Here is a 16,697-nt window from a genome sequence, read left to right on the forward strand (position 1 = left end):
CTTTTCAGGGATTATTGAAAATCACAACACACATCTGGCACCACCTTAAGGCTTCACCCTTAATGACCTTGTTCTAGCACCAGCAACTATGGCTTTTCTCTGGGGTCTGCTGGGACCAGGTGGCCTCACATTCTCTACCAAATGTCCTTCCAGCAGTGGAACCAGTACTCCCCGTGTGGCCCTAGAACCTCCCGGACCCCACTCTGGTCCTGGGGATTCGCCCTTCCCACCAGAACACTGCCAGTTATCGAGCTGCAGAGTTGTAGACTTTGCACTCTCCCTGTTTACAGTCTTAATGGAATTTTAGCCCTCTCCTTTCTCCCTTTTTAGTTTAGTCCCTGCAGCTGTTTCCAGTTTTCCCCCTTCTCTCCAGCTGCTTTTGGGGAGGGGTGCTTTTCCCATATTCTCACCACCGTCTCTGTCCTCTCTCTGCATGTAAAGCACCTCCCTGTCCTTCGTGGCTTCTGTCTCCCCAAATTCACCAATCTGCTCCAGGTACCTGCTGAATTCTGTGGTTCAGGCTGTGCAGAATGTTGTGTTCATCCTCAGATCACTTTTCTAGTTGTGCAGGGTGGTTTAGTGTTGGTCTGGCTGTATTTCATGGACACGAGACACAAAAAACGTCCACACTTTTCTGCCATCTTGGCTCCCTCCCCAGAAAGCTGTGTTTTTAACTTCTCATTGCAGAGTAACTAAAGATATTTGGATCCATTGGAAAACATGCTTTGTGCTTAATTGGCTCGTGAAATTACCATCTAAAAAAATTCTGGTGTATAACACCTCTCTCTTGGTTACTAAGTCCTCAATTGGAGACTAAGGTTTCCTAAGAGTTAAAATTCTGCTAAGTGTACATAAGACTGATGGAAATAAGGAAAGCAACCCTGTATGTAGGAAAGTAGGAGGTTTGTAAGAAAGATATAAGGAATGGAAGTACATTTTTTGTTGAGGGTCAAAGAAAGTAATTTTGCCCTAAAGGAGACTTGTTCATTGCAGAGAAATGGCTTTGGGACAAAGTTTGAAGGCAAAGGAAAGTTGTAGAAGGTTCATGAAGGGTCATCTTTGGAAAAGAATTTTATGTGTGCTCAGGATGGCCTAAGGTTGAGATAAATGGAATTTTTTTTTTAATTTTTTTTCAATGTTTTTTTTAATTTATTTTTGGGACAGAGAGAGACAGAGCATGAACGGGGGAGGGGCAGAGAGAGAGGGAGACACAGAATCGGAAACAGGCTCCAGGCTCCGAGCCATCAGCCCAGAGCCTGACACGGGGCTCGAACTCACAGACCGCGAGATCGTGACCTGGCTGAAGTCGGACACTTAACCGACTGCGCCACCCAGGCGCCCCGAGATAAATGGAATTTTAAAAATACCCTGGTATAAGGTGGAAATTCTGCTTTTCTTTCTATTCAAAAGTCAACGTTTTCTTGGACTGTTGATTTGCTTTTGATAAGACAATGTAAACAAAGGTTTTCTTTTTTGTCTGCCAGAAAAACCAAAGCTTTAGGTTTTATCTTTATCCAGTCTTTGATTACTTAGTTAAAACTTCTCAATGTTGAAGGAGCTAGGGTTTGTTAACAATGATATAATGCTATACATTCGCTGTTAGGATCTTTTATTGCCGCCTTGGTTGAATAAATACAGTTTTAAGATTTGTAATGATCTGTAATCCTATTTAGGATGTGCTTTATAACTTCCTAAGGTTTTAACAAACTTCCCAGGATTTAAAGGGTAAATGAAGTCTTTTTGACCAATTAGGCCCTTTTATTTGGGATGCTAACTTACTTGGAGAAGCATTGTCATGCAACGGTAAATCTTAGGTTGTATTGCATGGGTAAATGTTGTAACTGCCCAAATATATATGCAATTCCTAAAGTTTTAATGTTTTGGTATAAGGTCATCACCTAATATTCTGATTGCTTGAAGTGTTATATGTTACAGTAATAACTGAACTTTTTTGCCAATTGCATCATAATGGACTCTCATCGGATCTTTAACAATGTGTATTTCTGAGTTTTTTTCATTTATTGTTGTTCTTATTCTCTCACAAAACGTGTTTCTTCTTCAAGAAGATTTATAAAAAGGACTTGTGGGAGAAATACAGGTATTGGACATCTGTAAGATTAATACTAAAATGGGTAAGAGTTTCCAGAGCTAAAAAGCTGCATTCAAACTGAACAAGGATTAGGAACATGGGACTAAATGAACTGAGGAAGATTATAGTTGTGTGACTCTTGTTGTAAATATTGCTGGTTCTCTAATGTTTGCTTTTCCAGATTAAGGAAACTTTCTCTTAAGATACCTATGATATACAGAAATGTCAGTGGTCATTTGTAAACAACTGAGGCATTTATCTTTTCCCTCTACCTACCCCCTGAAATTCAAAAACTCTCAGTGAGTATTTTTTTCTTTCATGGCGATTACAATTGTTTGCATAAGTTCAGTAAGAATCTGTTCATCTTGTAACAGGTCACTATTGTAAATACTGGTTATTTTACCAAGGCTTTGACTGGAATGTCCTATTTGAGATTGACATGCATAGACTCATATATGACCAGAGAGCTTTAGGCAACTAAGGTTGACTTTGTGAAACATGGAGCCATAAAGCCCCTTGGAAATGGTGGCCTGATACCTTGCTTTCAGAGTTTCCAGCAGCCTCCCCAGGTGAGTGAAGAAGGTCACTTCCCAGCAGGTGCAGGAACCTCAGGATACCTTGGGGAACTCGTGAAGCGAATTCACCCAATTCTACAGGTATTGGAGGCCTGTCTGATGGCAAGTATTTGGCTTGGCTTCCGGCCTGGAGATGCTACTAAAAGTTCAATCTGGAGATTCCTTATAAAAGGTTCTACCAAAGTAACGTTTAAAAGATCCTCATGATCGGGGCACCTGGGTGGCTCAGTTGGTTAAGAGTCTGACTTTGGCTCGTGTCATGATTTCATGGTCTGTGAGTTCGAGCCCTGCTTTGGGTTCTGTGCTGACAGCTCAGAGCCTGGAGCCTGCTTCAGATTCTGTGTCTCCCTCTCTCTCTGCCCCTCCCCTGCTCATGTTCTGCCTCTCTCTTTCTCTCAAAAATGAATTAATATCAACAATAAAAAAGATCCTCATGATCAATTGTTATTCTTGGTGAGCTTATGTAAATAATTAGGCCAGGTTTGTTAAGACTGGACTCGTTCTACAAATGCATTGGTCTCAATTTGGCTATCTCTGGAAAGAGGGATTTTTATAGAGGAAAAAAACTATATTTCAACAACACACCATTATGGAAGTTAAATTCTAGTTCTGATTGTGCTTAAATGTTTGTTGTTTGCCTAAACTAGAAAACCTGACGTAAACTTCAGAAAAAATGTCACAGTTTTCATGTATGGACAATCTTCTGTGCTTGTTATTCTGTGGGGATAATAATAAGATCCCATCGGCATATGATTATTTAAACAATTGGAAATGGGGTGGATTCCCCTAAAAGTTGTATGCAAAAACTTTTCTCACCGTAGACCTATCAATAGATAAAGACTTTCATGCTTTATATTCACTTGAGGCTTGGTTAATTCATAAATCTCTAAATATGCAAACCATATCCTCCCTAACCTGATCTGACAGTTACTAGAAACCCACCCCATATAATCCCAGGAAACCTGGTTTATTCAAAGGATGGGGCCACCCCTTTCAAAGAGTTAGAGGTGGAATTCACAGATATACAACTGAGCAAAGGATTCAGGTACCTCCTTGTAATAATCTGCACATATTCAGGATGGGTCAAAGACTTCCCAACCAGGATGGAATGAAGTCGTGAGGTGTCCAAAGCTCTTCTTCGGGAAATCATACCTTGGTTTGGTCTGCCCTTAACCATACATAGTGACAACGGACCTGCATTTGTGGTGGACATTACACAAACCCTGACCACGTCCCTCAACATTACGTGGAAACTACAACACACATCTTAGCTCTCTGAGAGTACCTACCCTTAGAGCTAAAGGTGATGCCTACTAAAAAAGATTTTTCAAAAAAGTCATCAAAGAAGGGAATGTTGGGAAAATAAGTAAAGTTATGTACCATAAGATGGCCAATAGGACTAACATAAACTCTAGTTCCCAGCTTAAAGACTCCTTCTGGGTTCTTCTTCCTGCCCCGCTTGCTGTGTGTGCCAAATTACTACTAATGCGGAATGCGGAAGTAACAGACGATGAATTGTCCCCCATGCTTGTGCTTGGGGCTCAGATCTCTGGAGAAGCATCTCCTCTGAGGCCGCCGGTGTAAAATGAAACTCTGATCCACAAAGAACTCTGAGTGCCGCTTGGTTTTTCTGCCAGTGACCCAGCCTGGTTCTGTAACAATACTGCACCACAACATATTACACTTTGTTTTGCCTTTGGATTGGAGCAACGTATATTACTATATTATTACACACACACACGCACACACACACACACACACACAGATGCACATGCACAAACATGTGCTCCACATGCAATCTCTGAACACTTTCATGAAGATGACTAGGAGAAGAAAATGTTTCCCTTAGTTTGTACTACTTAGAAGTGACAGGCTTATAAATGATGTATTTCAACGTTTTCCGGAATATGTACAAACATACCCATTTGAATGTGTTAACAGTTTATTACTACAGGTCACATTGTAAAGAGAAATTTATGTTACCAGGAGGCAGTGGGAGTATCTGCTATTGATGGAATCGTGCAGGACTCAGAGCTCCATGCAAGAAACTATACCCCATTTTGATGTCATTATAGATTTACATAAGGTAAACATTTAGAAATGCCATTCTTTCAGTCTCTTTACTTACATTTGACCACAAGGAGTGGACCGTGTTTGTAGATGAATAATGAAAGAACATTCTCATTTGGTAACTTCGTAGGAAGATTTTTGTATTAAACCAATACAAATCTGACCTTAGGAGAGGAAGTGTAAGTGGGATGAAAGAAATGAATGAGACATGAGGGAGTTAAGATGGCAGAGAAGTAGGGGGACTGGGATCTTCCTCGTCCCTCAAACACAGCTGTTTTGAGGTCAGATCACTTGGAACACTCAGGAAATTGATCTGTGGATTGGCAGAAGGATCTCCACAGATGGAGGGAGACAGCTTGGTAGAATCAGGTGCATGTATGTGAATTGGGGGACATAAAGCAGGGTAGGCATGGAGGGGAGGGAACCCCTTCTGTGGACAGACAAAAGGGACAGGAAGAGAGAGAGAGAGAGAGGCTGTGAAATTGTGGTATCAAGTCAGCAAAAGAGGTAAACCTCTCTGGGCCATGGACTGGGGAACAAGAAATATGGAGAGATCCAGTTTCTTTTTTGTAAACAGCCTTTGGAGCTGAAACTCAGAGGTTTCAAAAGAATTTCTCTGGAGCAGATGCAGCCTTTGGCACGCCTAGGGTGGGGAGATAACCCTGGGGTGGTAGTGACCTCGGGGGCACACTGTGACAGAGCAGTCCCCTCCCTCCATATGGAGAGAAGAGGGTGTATTGCTCCCCAAGGACAAAAGACCCTGCAGTCACCAGCAAAAGGCTCTTTGTCATCTGGACGGAGTGGTGCTACCCCAGAACGGGGAGCGCCCTGGGTGGGATCCTTGAAGACATCAGGTTTTGAATCCCAGCTGACCCCAGTGAGGCACAGGAAGAGCATGGTTTGGGACACCCGATCCAAGGAGGAGAGAGCAGGGTGTCACCAGTTTTCTCCCCATCACCATATGGTGGGGCCTGGGAGAGCAGAACAGTGGCCCCTAGTTTGGAGGCAGGACCTGCTTACACCAAATCCAGCCCCTCCGTGCCTGGTAACTGTTTCTCTACTGGAGTGAGATTGACACTGACTGAGCCAGACAGCCCCTCCTCCAGACCAACACAGCCCCTGGTCCCAGGGACCAACAGACAACTCTTTGTTTCTTTTATTCTCTTCTCTTCTTTTTTCTTTCCTCCCTCTTCTCTTTTCTTTTGGAATCAGGCTCATAGTTTATGATTTGTTTTTGGTCAATTCTTATTTTATACACACATACACACCCACACACCCACACCCACACCCCCACACACACACGCACACATAGCCACACACACACCCATAAGATTAGAAGCAGACTTGTCCACTGAAACTTGATAGGCCAGAAGGGAATGAAAGGAAATAGTCAATGTGCTGAATGGGAACAATGTGCAGACAAGAATCCTTTATCCAGGAGGGCTGTCATTCAGAATAGAGTGAGCAATAAAGATTTTCTCAGACAAACAAAAACTAAAGTAGTTCGTGACCATTAATCCAGCCCTGTAAGAGATCCTAAGTGGGGGCGGGGGGGGGGGAAGCTCTGTGGTTGGAAAGCAGCAAAGACTGCAAAGGGCCAGAGACATCACCACAAACATGAAACCTACAGATAACAGAATGGCACTAAATACATATCTCCCAGTAATCACTCTGAAAGTAAATGGACTAAATGCCCCAATCAAAAGACCTTGGGTATCAGAATGGATAAAAAACCAAGACCCATCTATATGATCCCTACAAGAGACTCATTTTAGACCTGAGGACACCTGCATATGGTCCTGTCAATAGATGCAGGAAAAGTGTCTGATAAAATACAGCATCCTTTCTTGATAAAAAGCCACAAGAAAGTAGGGATAGAGGAACATACCTTAACACCATAAAAGCCTTATATGAAAGATCCACAGCTAATAGTATCCTCCATGGCAAAAAACTGAGAGCTTTACCCCTGAGATCAGGAACACGACAGGGATGTCCATCTCACCACTGTTGTTCAACATAGTACTGGAAGTCCTAACCCCAGCAGTCAGACAACAGAAAGAAGTAAAAGGCATCCAAACTGGCAAAGAAGTCAAACTTTCACTCTTTGCAGATGCCATGATACTCTCCATGGAAAACTGAAAACTCCATCAAAAAACTTCTGGAGCTGATGCATGAATTCATAAAGTCACAGGATATAGAGTCACTATACAGAAGTTGGTTGCTTTTCTAAACATCAATAATGAAGGAACAGAAAGGGATACCAAGGAATCGATCTTATTCCCAATTGCACCAAAAACATAGAATAGCTAGGAATAAATCCAGCCAAAGAGGTAAAAGATCTATATGCTGAAAACCACAGAAAGCTTATGAAAGAAATTGAGGAAGAAGACACAAAGAAGTGGAAAAACATTCCATGCTCATGGACTGGAAGAACAAATATTGTTAAAATGTAGATACTACCCAAAGCAATCTACACATTCAGTGCAATCCATATCAAAAAACCCACCAGCATTCTTCACAGAGCTAGAACAAACAATCCTAAATTTTGTATGGATCTGCAAGCAACCCTGAATAGCCAATGTAATAATGAAAAAGAAAACCAAAATCGGAGGCATCACAATCCCAGACTTTAAGCTGTATTACAAAGCTGTAATCATCAAGACAGTATGGTATTGGCACAAAAACAGACATAGAGACCAATGGAATAGAATAGAGAACCCAGAATTGGACCCACAAATGTATTGCCAACTGATCTTTGACAAAGCAGGAAAGAGTATCCGATGGGAAAAAGACAGTATTTAGCAAATGGTGCTGGGAGAACTGGACAGTGACACATAGAAGGAAAATGGACGATGTTCTTACTCCACACATAAAAATAAATTCAAACAGGATGAAAGACCTAAATGTGAGACAAGAAACCATGAAAATCCTACGGTAGAAAACAGAGGCAGAACCTCTGTGGCCTAGATTGCAGCAATTTCATACTTGACATGTGTCTGGAGGCAAGGACAATAAAAGCAAAAATGCACTATTGGGACTTCATCAAGATAAAAAGCTTCTGCACAGCAAAGGAAACAATCAACAAAACTAAAAGGCATCTGAAAGAATGGGAGAAGATATTTGCAGATGACATATCGGATAAAGAGTTAGTATCCAAAATCTATAAAGGACTTACCAAACTTAACACCCAGAACACAAATAATCCAGTGAAGAAATGGGAAGAAGTCATGAACAGACACTTGTCCAAAGAAGACATCCAAATGGTAAACAGACACATGAAAAGATGCTCAACATCACTCATCATCAGGGAAATAGAAATCCAAACCACATTGGGATACCACCTCACACCTCTCAGAATGACTAAAATGAAAATCTCAGGAAACAACAGATGTTGGTGAGGATGTGGAGAAAGGAGAACCTTTTTGCACTGCTGGTGGGAATGCAAACTAGTGGAGCCACACTGGAAAACACTATGGAGGTTCCTCAAACAATTAAAAACAGAACGAACCTACAACCTGCAATCGCACTACTAGGAATTTATTAAAAAATCACAAAAATGCTGATATCAAGGGGCACATGCACCACAATGTTTATAGCAGTACTATCAACAATAGCCAAATTATGGAATGAGCACCCAAAATCCATCGACTGATGAATGGATAAGGAAGAAGTGATGTATATACACAATGGAATTTTAGTTTGTGATGGAAAAGAATGAAATCTTGCCATTTGAAACAAGTTGGAGGGAAGTAGAGTATATTTGATAAGCGAGATAAGTCAGTGAGAGAAAGATAGATATGTTTTCACTTATATGTGGAAGTCGAGACACTCAACAGATGAACATAGAGTAAGGGAAGGAAAAATAAGATAAAACACAGAGAGGGGGAAACCATAAGAGACTCTTAAATACAGAGAACAAGCTGAGGGTTGCTGGAGGTTGCTTGAGCAAGGGGGGATGGTATAAATGTGTGATGGGCATTGAGGAGGGCACTTGTGATGAACACTGGTTGTCCTATGTAAGAGATGAATCATTGGGTTCTACTCCTGAAGCCAGACTACACTGTATGTTAAGTAACTTGAATATACACTAACTAACTAACTAACTAACTAACTAACTAACTAACTATCTAAGAAATGAATGCTACAACTTGTTTGTGTTAATTTTTCTTGGATTTACTAAATTATTATTGACATATGCCATTTGGCAAACTCAACGAGTACCAATGTGAATGTATATATGTAATGAAATTATTGCCACCATTGTGTTAGCTAACACCTCCATCACGTCACATAATTACCATCTCTTCTTCATGGTGAGAACATTTGAGATATACTCTCTAGGCCACCTTCAAGTTGATAATACAATAATATTAACCATCATCACCATGCTGTACATTAGATGCTCTGGAGTTATTCCTCTTCAAACTGGACGTTTGACCTCTTTGCCAACAAACATCTCCCACTTCTCCTATCCCTTAGCCCCTTGTAACCACCATTCTACTGTCTGTATCTATACACGTTTTCTGGTTTCCACAAATATGTGAGATCACATAATCTTTGTCTTTCTCTTCTGACTTGTTTCACTTAGCCTAATGCCCATAGGGTCCATCCATGTTGTTGTAAAAGACAGGATTTTCTCCTTTCTCATGGCTGAATAATAATCCTTTAGATATGTATGCTACATCTTATTTTTTATTTTTTATTATTTTTAATTGTTTATTTGTTTCTGAGAGAGACAGAGTGAGAGTGGGGGAGGTGCAGAGAGGGAGACACAGAATCCGAAGCAGGCTCCAGACTCCAAGCTGTCAGCACAGAGCCTGACACGGGGCTCAAACCCACAGACAGGGAGATCATGACCCTAGCTGAAGTCAGATGCTCAACTGACTGAGCCACTCAGGCTCCCCCACATCTTCTTTTTTAAATTTATTATTTAAATTCGCATTAGTTAACATCTAGTGTAGTTTTGATTTCAGGAGTAGAACCCAATAATTCATCACTTACATATAACACTCAGTGACCATCACAAGTGCCCTCCTTACTGACCATCACCCATCCAGCCGATTGCCTTCCCCAACAGTCTTCCAGCAACCCTCAGTTTGTTCTCTGTATTTAAGAATCTCTTATGTTTTGCCTCCGTCTCTGTCTTTATCTTATTTTTCCTTCCCTTCCCCTGTGTTCATCTGCCATGTATCTTAAGTTCCACATATGAGTGAAATCATATGATATTTGTCTTTCTCTGACTGACTTATTTCACTTTGCTCAACACACTCTGGTTCCAGTGATGTGATTGCAAATGGCAAGATTTCATTCTTTTCAATTGCTGAGTAGTATTCCATTGTATATATACACCGTTTCTTCTTTATCCGTTCATCAGTCAATGGACATTTGGGCTCTTTCCATACTTTGGCTATTGTTGATAGCACTGCTGTAAACATTGGGGTGCATATGCTCCTTAAAATTAGAGTTTTTGTATATTTTGGATAAATACCTAGTAGCACAAATGCTGGTAAAAGTGTAGTTCTGGTTTTAATTGTTTGAGGACCCTCCATACTGTTTTCCAGAGTGACTGCATCAGTTTGCATTCCCAACAAGAGTGCAAAAGGGATCCCCTTACTCTTCATCCTCACCAACATCTGTGGTTTCCTCAGTTGTTAATTTTATCCATTCTGACAGGTGTGAGTTGGTATCTCATTGTGGTTTTGATTTGTATTTCCCTGATGATGAGTGATGTTGAGCAACTTTCCACTTGTCTGTTAGCCATCTGGATGTTCTTTGGAAAAGTGTGTATTCATGGCTTCTGCCCATTTCTTCACTTGATTATTTGTTTTTTGGGTATTGAGTTTCATAAGTTATGTTGGATTCTAACCCTTTTTCCAATGTATGCCACATCTTCTTTATCCAGTTTTCTGTTTGGACACTTAGGTTGTTTTTGTATTTGGCTCTGTGAATAATGCTGCAATGAATATGGGGGTGCCTGCAACTCTCTGATACCCTGATTTCATTTCCTTTGGATATGTAGCTAGAAGTTCGTTGGTGGATACCACAGTTGTCCTGTGTGTAATTTTTTCAGGACCTTCATATTGCTTTTCATACAGGGTGTATCAAGTTACATCCCCACCAACAGTGCACATGGGTTCCCTCACCAAATTTGGCATTTTCTTTCTTTTTGATACTAGCCATTTTAAGAGGTAAGAGGTGGTATCTGATTGTGGTTTGTTTTGCACTTTCCTGATGACTAGTTATGTAGAGTACCTTTTATGTCTATATGCCATTTGTAGGTCTTCTTTGGAAAAATGTCCATTGAGTTCCTCTTCCGTTTTTAATTTTTTTTTAACGTTTATTTATTTTTGAGACAGAGAGAGACAGAGCATGAACGGGGGAAGGGCAGACAGAGAGGGAGACACAGAATTGGAAGCAGGCTCCAGGCTCTGAGCCATCAGCCCAGAGCCCGACGCGGGGCTCAAACTCACGGACCGTGAGATCGTGACCTGAGCTGAAGTCGGACGCTTAACCGACTGAGCCACCCAGGCGCCCCTCCTCTTCCCTTTTTAAAGATGGAATTGCCTTTTATTTATATTACTGATTTGGATGAGTTTTGGATAGTAACACGTTATCAGGTAGAACATTTGTAAATATTTTCTCCCATTCTATTGATTGACTTTTTATTTTGTTCATTTTTTTTTTCTGAACAGAAGCTTTTTAGTTTGATGTAGTCCCACTTATTAATTTTGTTGTTGTTGTTGCTAAGTGCTTTTGGTATCATATTCAGGCTCTGGATTGAAATTTGGGTCACAAATGGTGGGATGTGTTTGTAGTTAGGATAATGAAAGAACACCCTCATTTGATAACTATCAACGTACCCAATGTTGAGTGATTTTCTTTATATCATCTTCTTTTAGTCTTAAAATTTCAGGTCTTATGCTTACATCTTAACACATTTCAGATACCTTTTGCATGTTATCCTTGCTCAGGGGCCATGCTAATCTTCTCTGTATTGTTCTAATTTTAATAGTTTGCTGCCTAAGTGAGCACTCAAATGAATTTTTGTGAGTGGTGCGATATAGGGCCTCCAATGTCATTTCTCTGCATGTAGTTGCCCAGGTTTCTCATGACCATTTTTATTTTTTTTTTAATTTTTTTTTCAACGTTTATTTATTTTTTGGGACAGAGAGAGACAGAGCATGAACGGGGGAGGGGCAGAGAGAGAGGGAGACACAGAATCGGAAACAGGCTCCAGGCTCTGAGCAGTCAGCACAGAGCCCGACGCGGGGCTCGAACTCACGGACCGCGAGATCGTGACCTGGCTGAAGTCGGACGCTTAACCGACTGCGCCACCCAGGCGCCCCTCTCATGATCATTTTTAAAAGAGACTATGTTTCCCCGTGAATAGGCTTGACTCCTTTGTCAAATGTTAGTTGTCTGTCTATGGGTGGGTTTATTTCCGGGCTGTTCATTCTGTTCCTTTGGTGTATGGGTCTATTCCTTTAGCCAGTATCATACTGATTTCCTTCCTAGAGCTGTATAATATAGTGAGAGTCAGGAAGTTGGATGCCTTTAGCTTGTACTACTTTGTTGTGGTGGCCTTGGAAGATTGGGGAATTTGTTTCAAATTTTTGTTTAAATTCTAGTTAGTTACAGATAGTGTAATTTTGCTTTCAGGAGCCACTGCTTCCATATAACACCCAGTGCTCATCATAAGAAGTGCCCTCCTTAATACCCATCACCCATTTAGCCCATCCCCCACCCACCTTCCTCCATCAACCCTCGGCTTGTTGTCTAGAGTTAAGAGTCACTTATGGTTTGCCTCTCTCTCCTTTTTTCCTTCCTATATGTTCATCTGTTTTGTTTCTTAAATTCCTCCATTGAGTGAAATCATATGGATTCATATTTCTCTGACTGACGTATTTCATGTAGCATAATATACTCTAGCACCAACCATGTCCATCCAAAAGGAAAATTTCATTCTTCTTTTTTTTATCCATTCTTTTTTTTCAATATATGAAGTTTATTGTCAAATTGGTTTCCATACAACACCCAATGCTCATGCCAACAAGTGCCCTCAATACCCATCACCCACCCTCCCCTCCCGCCCACCCCCCATCAACCCTCAGTTTGTTCTCAGTTTTTAAGAGTCTCTTATGCTTTGGCTCTCACCCACTCTAACCTCTTTTTTTCTCCTTCCCTTCCCCATGGGTTTCTGTTAAGTTTCTCAGGATCCACATAAGAGTGAAAACATATGGTACCTATCTTTCTCTGTATGGCTTATTTCACTTGGCATCACACTCTCCAGTTCCATCCACATTGCTACAAAGGGCCATATTTCATTCTTTCTCATTGCCACGTAGTACTCCATTGTGTATATAAACCACAATTTCTTTATCCATTCATCAGTTGATGGACATTTAGGCTCTTTCCATAATTTGGCTATTGTTGAGAGTGCTGCTATAAACATTGGGGTACAAGTGCCCCTATGCATCAGTACTCCTGTATCCCTTGGGTAAATTACAAGCTGTGCTATTGCTGGGTCATAGGGTAGGTCTATTTTTAATTTTCTGAGGAACCTCCAGACTGTTTTCCAGAGCGGCTGCACCAATTTGCATTCCCACCAACAGTGCAAGAGGGTTCCCGTTTCTCCACATCCTCTCCAGCATCTATAGTCTCCTGATTTGTTCATTTTGGCCACTCTGACTGGCGTGAGGTGATATCTGAGTGTAGTTTTGATTTGTATTTCCCTGATGAGGAGCGACATTGAGCATCTTTTCATGTGCCTGTTGGCCATCCGGATGTCTTCTTTAGAGAAGTGTCTATTCATGTTTTCTGCCCATTTCTTCACTGGGTTATTTGTGTTTTGGGTGTGGAGTTTGGTGAGCTCTTTATAGATTTTGGATACTAGCCCTTTTTCCGATATGTCATTTGCAAGTATCTTCTCCCATTCTGTTGGTTGCCTTTTAGTTTTGTTGGTTGTTTCCTTTGCTGTGCAGAAGCTTTTTATCTTCATAAGGTCCCAGTAGTTCATTTTTGCTTTTGATTCCCTTGCCTTTGGGATGTGTCAAGTAAGATATTGCTACGGCTGAGGTCAGAGAGGTCCTTTCCTGCCTTCTCCTCTAGGGTTTTGATGGTTTCCTGTCTCACATTCAGGTCCTTTATCCATTTTGAGTTTATGTTTGTGAATGGTGTGAGAAAGTGGTCTAGTTTCAACCTTCTGCATGTTGCTGTTCAGTTCTCCCAGCACCATTTGTTAAAGAGGCTGTCTTTTTTCCATTGGATGTTCTTTCCTGCTTTGTCAAAGATGAGTTGGCCATACTTTTGTGGGTCTAGTTCTGGGGTTTCTATTCTATTCCATTGGTCTATGTATCTGTTTTTGTGCCAATACCATACTGTCTTGATGATTACAGCTTTGTAGTCGAGGCTAAAGTCTGGGATTGTGATGCCTCCTGCTTTGGTCTTCTTCTTCAAAATTACTTTGGTTATTCCAGGCCTTTTGTGGTTCCATTTGAATTTTAGGATTGCTTGTTCTACTTTCAAGAAGAATGCTGGTGCTATTTTGATTGGGATTGCATTGAATGTATAGATAGCTTTGGGTAGTATTGACATTTTGACAATATTTATTCTTCAAACCCATGAGCATGGAATGTTTTTCCAGTTCTTTATATCTTCTTCAATTACCTTCATAAGCTTTCTATAGTTTTCAGCATACAGATCTTTTACATCTTTGGTTAGATTTATTCCTAGGTATTTTATGCTTCTTGGTGCAATTGTGAGTGGGATAAGTTTCTTTATTTCTCTTTCTGTGCTTCAGTATTAGTGTATAAGAATGCAACTGTTTTCTGTACATTGAGTTTGTATCCTGCAACTTTGCTGAATTCTTGTATCAGTTCCAGCAGACTTTTGGTGGAGTCTATCGGATTTTCCATGTATAGTATCATGCCATCTGCAAAAAGTGAAAGCTTGACTTCATCTTTGCCAATTTTGATGCCTTTGATTTCCTTTTGTTGTCTGATTGCTGATGCTAGCACTTCCAACACTATGTTAAACAACAGCGGTGAGAGTGGACATCCCTGTCGTGTTCCTGATCTCAGGGAAAAAGCTCTCAGTTTTTCCCCATTGAGGATGATGTTAGCGGTGGGCTTTTCATAAATGGCTTTTATGATGTTTAAGTATGTTCCTTTTATCCCGACTTTCTGGAGGGTTTTTTATTAAGAAAGGGTGCTGAATTTTGTCAAAGGCCTTTTCTGCATCGATTGACAGGATCATATGGTTCTTATCTTTTCTTTTATTAATGTGATGTATCACGTTGATTGATTTGCGAATGTTGAACCAGCCCTGCATCCCAGGAATGAATCCCACTTGATCATGGTGAATAATTCTTTTTATAAGCTGTTGAATTCGATTTGCTAGTATCTTATTGAGAATGTTTGCATCCATATTCATCAGGGATATTGGCCTGTAGTTCTCTTTTTTTACTGGGTCTCTGTCTGGTTTGGTAATCAAAGTAATGCTGGCTTCATAGAATGAGTCTGGAAGTTTTCCTTCCCTTTCTATTTCTTGGAATAGCTTGAGAAGGATAGGTATTATCTCTGCTTTAAACGTCTGGTAGAATTCCCCTGGGAAGCCATCTGGTCCTGGACTCTTATTTGTTGGGAGATTTTTGATGACTGATTCGATTTCTTTGCTGGTTATGGGTCTGTTCAAGCTTTCTATTTCCTCCTGATTGAGTTTTGGAAGTGTGCGGGTGTTTAGGAATTTGTCCATTTCTTCCAGGTTGTCCAGTTTGTTGGCATATAATTTTTCAGCATATTCCCTGATAATTGCTTGTATCTCTGAGGGATTGGTTGTAATAATTCCATTTTCATTCATGATTTTATCTATTTGGGTCATCTCCCTTTTCTTTTTGAGAAGTCTGGCTAGAGGTTTGTCAATTTTGTCTATTTTTTTCAAAAAACCAACTCTTGGTTTCATTGATCTGCTCTACAGTTTTTTTAGATTCTATATTGTTTATTTCTGCTCTGATCTTTATTATTTCTCTTCTTCTGCTGGGTTTAGGCTGTCTTTGCTCTTCTGCTTCTATTTCCTTTAGGTGTGCTGTTAGATTTTGTATTTGGGATTTTTCTTGTTTCTTGAGATAGGCCTGGATTGCGATGTATTTTCCTCTCAGGACTGCCTTCGCTGCATCCCAAAGCGTTTGGATTGTTGTAGTTTCATTTTCGTTTGTTTCCATATATTTTTAAATTTCTTCTCTAATTGCCTGGTTGACCCATTCATTCTTTACTAGGGTGTTCTTTAACTTCCATGCTTTTGGAGGTTTTCCAGACTTTTTCCTGTGGTTGATTTCAAGCTTCATAGCATTGTGGTCTGAAAGTATGCATGGCATGATTTCATTTCTTGTATACTTATGAAGGGCTGATTTGTGACCCAATATGTGATCTATCTTGGAGAATGTTCCATGTGCACTCGAGAAGAAAGTATATTCTGTTGCTTTGGGATGCAGAGTTCTAAATATATCTGTCAAGTCCATCTGATCCAATGTATCATTCAGGACCCTTGTTTCTTTATTGACTGTGTGTCTAGATGATCTATCCATTTCTGTAAGTGGAGTGTTAAAGTCCCCTGCAATTACCACATTCTTATCAATAAGGTTGCTTATGTTTGTGATTAATTGTTTTATATATTTGGGGGCTCCTGTATTCGGCGCATAGACATTTATAATTGTTAGCTCTTCCTGATGGATAGACCCTGTAATTATTATATAATGCCCTTCTTCATCTCTTGTTACAGCCTTTAATTTAAGTCTAGTTTGTCTGATATAAGTATGGCTACTCCAGCTTTCTTTTGGCTTCCAGTAGCATGATAAATAGTTCTCCCTCCCCTCACTTTCAATCTGAAGGTGTCCTCAGGTCTAAAATGAGTCTCTTGTAGACAGCAAATAGATGGGTCTTGTTTTTTTATGCATTCTGATACCCTGT

At 40.4% G+C, this 16,697-nt stretch overlaps 1 pseudogene; it reads right to left on the reverse strand.

Moving 5' to 3' along the window:
* Window positions 1–11,666: 11,666 nt before the first annotated feature.
* LOC115515104 lies at window positions 11,667–11,765 on the reverse strand (annotated as a pseudogene).
* Window positions 11,766–16,697: the final 4,932 nt, after the last annotated feature.

The sequence above is a fragment of the Lynx canadensis genome, chromosome B2 (assembly GCF_007474595.2).
Source record: "Lynx canadensis isolate LIC74 chromosome B2, mLynCan4.pri.v2, whole genome shotgun sequence".
NCBI lineage: Eukaryota > Metazoa > Chordata > Mammalia > Carnivora > Felidae > Lynx > Lynx canadensis.